Here is a 6000-nt window from a genome sequence, read left to right on the forward strand (position 1 = left end):
GGGATATTAAACTCTATTAATAGTTTAAGATGTAATAAATGGCTCAACCAGAAATAGCTGACTCAGACAGAGGAAGATATTTTAATTTCTCAACAATTCATAAGCAAGGACTGATTCCCCAAGTACAGAATTGGGGAACTGGGGGTTCTGCAAGAATTACTCCAACGCCCAAATCAGAAACTCTTGAGAGAGGGACCTGTGTTCTTTAACAAATTTTCCTGGTTGTTTTTGTACATTCTAGGTTTTGTCAACCCTTCCTTAAAGTTGCTCCTACGGATTAAAAAAAAAAAGATTTCCTCAATTACACTTATGTATTAATATAAATTAAGCAATTATAAAATTCAGCCACACTGACAACTGTCTGCAGAGTTTTAAGAGTAATAGTAAACACACTAGCTGTAGCAGTTATACAAATAAACACATTCTTAAATATTTTCAGGAAAAATACTTAAGTGATTAATATTCATACAGAAAAGGCATGAAACCAATGAAAATATTTGTCATTAGCAGCTACAAATTCACCAACATTAACAGTTCTCTTTCCGTGAGTTCTCAGTATGCACGATGCACCATGACAGGTCTTCTTTGTATGACCATTTTAGTAAATATTAATGGCAGATCTGTGTAATAGGAGTTGGTGTCTCCATTTAAGTAAGACTGAGGGTTAGAAACATAAGCCCAAGCACGTGGCCATCACACCAATCATTTCTTTCCTTTCAGAGAGTTTTCATTCGACTTTAGAGAAATACTATAAAACAAGGCAAAAGAAGTAGGACAGAATCAAAGGACGTTACTAACCTCATTGAGGAAACACTGATGCCTGAAGCTTTGGGAGATCCCAGGGACTTAAGCATTCTAGGAACAAAGTATTCACTTCTCAAAACCAAGATGTCTGTCTCTAGCACCTGCAAACCCGCCCATGCACTTCCACTTCCTTTCCTTTTCTCAGTTCCTGATTGGAGGCTCATTGTTTCCAGTGCCCCACCCCTGGAGATTCTGGTTCAGTACAAGCTCCTTGGAGGCCTGAAGACAATACTTAGGGAACACTCTCCAGATGTGGGGAAACCTATCAGAAGCACCTACTCACTTGCCAGACAACTAATCATTCACAGCTTTGCCACAAGCAGTGTGGTGTAGGCAAATTTCTTCAACGTCCAGTTTTTTCTTTTTATTTAATTTCTGTCATTTTGTCTCAGGAGTTGCCCAGTCTACTCCCTCTAGTGTCCAGCTTCTCTCACTCTAAAATTTTTATTTTTATTATTTGTGTATTACGGGGCATTTAATTTTTTTTTTTTAATTTCTCAGTGATAATGGCATTTAAAACCTGAATTTTTGGCAAGATTCGCCTGCCAAACAATTTCCAAATGTGAGAGCATGGGGATAAAATGCCCGACATATATACTTGGTAGACATTCCATAAATAATTGTTGAATGGACGAAATAATAAATCTCGTGTTTTGCACACAAAATCCATATTCTCATAATGGCTTTTGTTTGTTCCCCGATCTTTCCTTTTTCTCTCTTTTGGCATTCTATTTTTGTGTTAAACATGTTAATTTTTGCCCCTAATCTCTCTGGATATACTAAGTAGTATAAAATATCTTTTTTTGAATTATACATTTTTCTGAGAATCTACTTTTGTCTTTCATGCTACCAGTGTTCATTATATATCTATCTGGTAATTTCTGATTGTTCATTTTATTCAGTAATTAAGTTCTGGGAGGGTGGTATGGGTTTCTTCTTCTATAGTATATACAGAATGATTTCTCACCTTCCCTGACTAGCAAGTAACAGGAACCCAGATGTATGGGGAAATGTTGAAGTTGACTGGCAGTCTTTGGTCCCAGGTGCTAGGTTGCAGACAAGTAGCTGGCTGTCAGGCAGGGACTCTAAATCCCCAGAACAGTGAGACTTTAACACTCCATTAAAAACTCTGCTCTCAGGGTGCCTGAGTGGCTCAGTTAGTTCAGTTTCTAGCTTTTGATTTCCGCTCAGATCATGGTGTCAGGGTCATGAGATCAAACCCTGTGCTGGGCTCAGTGCTCTGCAAGAAGTTGGCTTGTCCCTCTCCCTCTGCTCCTCTCCTCTCTCCCATTCTCTCTCTCTTCCAAATAAATAAATAAATAAAATATTTAAAAACAAAACAAAACAAACAAACAAAACAACCTTTGCTGTCATCATTCTCACCTTATTATTATTTCAATTTCTTTTGAGAAGAACTACTTGTCCTTTTGCCAGGAGTTATGCTGTGTGTGTGTGTGTGTGTGTGTGTGTGTGTGTGTGTGCATGTAGGCCTGTATATTGGTGAGATGGTGATAGACAATGGGCAGAGTTGTTCCTTTTCATAGACTTTCAACTGGACCTCTGATTTTCAGCACTGCTTCTTACTCCAGCCCTCGTGGTAGGCACTGACTTCAGCTCAGTGCCCCTCCGGGATTCAGGAGGGTGGATTAGCTCTCATTTCTGCTGTAGTCCTCTTGTAGAACACTTCTGCAGTATAATTTTGAATTAGCTTTTGATCCCAGATTTTAAGAAGTTTTGTTAAATTTCTGAGCTGTTTTGTTTGGTTTGCTTTTTGTTGCTAATTTCTAGTTTTATTATGTTGAGAGAATGCGCCGTTTATGAATTTGGATTGTGGCACTATATTAAGTCTTCTTTTGTTTGGTTTTGGTTTTGGTATCAAGAACATGAGCAATATAGTAAATTCTTTGGCTGGTCATCACTTCAATTGTCTTCTTATACTTGGAGAATTCCCCTCCACATGGGTTGTAGGGCGGGGCAGAAACCTCTGATGATGGAAGCCTGTGGGCAAAACTCACTCTGCACTTCCTCTGGAGCTGCATACAGTCTGTGCCCCTTCTCAGTGAAGGAGAATTAAGGGGTTCCTTCCATCTTTGATCAAATCTCTCTCTACTACTCAACTGCTAGACTTCCATCTTTTGTGAGGTATTGAGAATGCCTTTCAATCTAAGTGCAGTTATGAGTAGGACATATGGAAGGAGGTAATAAGGAAACTTGTCTCATTTGGAGATTTTACTACTTCAAGTTTGAAGGTTTTATGGGGGCAGCCTCAATCCAACACTCACTTGGAGAAGTGCATCCCTAACTTTTTGTGCTAATTCTCCATCTTGGACTATCTACTTGACTTGCCACCAAGTGACCCCTACAACTGTAAGACAGGATCAGTTTTGGTCATGATAAAGTTTCCATACTCCTTCATTCCCCACCAACCATGAAGCACACACAACTGCACATACACATGAAGATAGGTGAAAAGTGTATGCTCACATCTAAAACTGACTCTATAATTCAATTATAATTTTCTGGAGGGGGGAAACTAGTACACTGGTTTGTGTTTGTCTCTCTTCTGATATGTTTAATCAAAGGCTTTTTGAAACTAATTGGCTTTTTTCTTAATCCAATTCCATTTGATTCCTCTATTATAAAATTAATCCATATTTTGGTCTATTGATAGCATTGTTTTTTTCTTAGCCACGTTTTAACATTTATTGTGTTTACTTGATAATTTCTATTATACCTAAAAGGAAGAAATATAAATACATGAGCACAATTTGACATCTTGAAATCAAGTTTATTTTTTTTTCTCATAAAAATAAAGCATTCATAATGCCTTAACTAGTGTGAACCTTTTTGGTTTTGCATCTTATGATCTCCTTTATAATTTTAGGTCTAAATAAATCATAGGATCTCTTTTACAAGTTTAGCTCTACCTATTGGACTAGGCAGTGCATGTAATTTCTTATTAGTGCTCTGACAGTTGCATTAACAAATCTGATCAAGCAAAAATACAATAAATATAAACATCTGGCATCAAGGGATAAATTTCTTGTATACTTAGAATGTCTTAGTAAACTCACTGTTAGATACCAATTTACCTATCCCCAAACCATTGACAAGTATTTGTTCATTAGGTTAACAAAGAAAATTTAGAAATGTGCTGTATTTCCATTCAGACCTCTAAATATTCTAGCTTTTCCTGACCTGAGTTTGATCCTCCCCCATCTACAACTTTCCTTGGAAACATGTTCATTGGAAAGTTTAATTTTCACTCCTTTTACATGGCTAGCCCTTATATGTAAGTTCTACTCTATTAAATCATAAAATCAAATAAGAAGTTATTTTAACTCCAAATTAATCAAACTATTACTCTCTTCTTCTAGAGAAGAGCTTGTTCTCTTACTTGTTGCTCAGGAGACATGACAAGAGACCTCCAAGCTCTTGCAATATTAATGAAAGTCTAAACTTCTCAACAAAAATAGCTAAGTGGTGCTCACAACAAAAACAATCTTCTTATTCTATTTGCATTTTTTCCTTTTTTATACTTTACAAAAGATAAGATACAAATAGTCACAGTCAGGCAGAAAAAGTAGAAAAACAGGATATCTAGCTTGCTTTAATGGAGAGAGTGGAACTTACATCCTGGACTGAATAGAAGAGTTAGCCAAGAGACAGAGGCCCTCTCCTGTTAGCATTGTGATTATCAGCCAAGTTTGCAGGGAGGTAGACAGTATGCCTGTCTAACTTTGACCAGAAGCCAAAGGGGCAAACATGGGGCCAAATAGGAAAGAATTCCTCGCTACCCTACCAGAGAGAGAAATAAGACAATAACATGAGCTGGGAGTTGGAAATAGGTAAGACTAACTAGATCCATTACAACCGCTGAGGTTGAGAGGTCTTACAGACGAAAGGAAAATAATGACAGATGTGCCTTGAAAGTCTGGATTTTGAAAACTCCACTGCTTAATACTGTGAAGAGAAATACTTCAAACATAAAACTACTTGTAGTAAAAAAAAGATTAGATAGCAGTGCTTTTTATTTTAATTTATTTCACTGAGAAATTCAAGGTGACTTGGTAAGAGAGTCTTGCTTTCACAATACTTATACAATCATTTCATCCTCCTTTTTTGCAGTTTGAGAGATCTAGGTGCTCCTGGGTAGGATTCAAAGCCAATAACTTTGTGTCCTGAGTCTCATCTCCTCCTATTTTTTCAGGGAACTTGTTAAATTATTTTTTACTCCTTTCCTGTTAATCTTTAACCAATCTCTCCTGAATATATATATATTTACCATCTAAACACGTTGCTCTATCTTTAAAAATACACTCTATCTTTAAAAATAGTCCTCAATTTTATATTCTTTCTCTAGCTAATGTCCTCTATCTTCCTCCCTTTATAGCCAAGCTTTGTGAAAACTATATATTTTAATTGAACTGTGTTGCATTAGTTTCAGGTGTATAACATAGTGATTTGACAAGTCTATACATTAATGCTACACTCTCAAGTGTAGCTACCACCTGAAAATTATTTTTTGTCTTAATTTTATGCAATTTAATTTAATCCAGTCATACTTCAGATCACTGCAGTCTGACCTAGCTCTTAATATTGTGAGATTACTATGCTTTTAAAGGCCATCAAGGAGTTCCTTGTGATTAAATCCAATGAGTGGTCCTAATTCTCATTTTTATTTGGTCCTCTAGAGCATTTGACTTCTTCTTACTTCTATAAACATTCATATATGTCACTTCTTGGAAAGAAACTCACCAGGCTTTTTGTTTTCTTCTTCTCTCTCTCTCTCTCTTTTTTTCTTCTTAAAGATTTTATTTATTTATTTGAGAGGCAGAGAGAAAGATAGAGATAGTGAGAGAGAGCAAAAGTGGGGAGGAGAGGAGCAGCAGACTCCTGCCAAGCAGGGAGCCCCATGTGGAACTCCATCCGAGGACCCCGAGATGATGACCTGAGCCTAAGGCAGATGCTTAACCAACTGAGCCACCCTAGCACCCTAAGCTTTTTGTCTTCTTTCAAAAGACCTTACACATCAGTTGGTGTATACTTTAACTCATGGACAGCGGTAAAAAGAAGAGAGCGCACCCTGGGACAGAGGTGGGTGGCAGGTACAAGAAAAAATGGAATTTTAGATCTGTGCTGTTGGATGGGATATTTTCCTTCTTTGATTGTTGGGTTCAGACTGAAGATCAAAGA

Source organism: Mustela nivalis (assembly GCF_964662115.1).
Source record: "Mustela nivalis genome assembly, chromosome: 15".
Lineage (NCBI taxonomy): Eukaryota > Metazoa > Chordata > Mammalia > Carnivora > Mustelidae > Mustela > Mustela nivalis.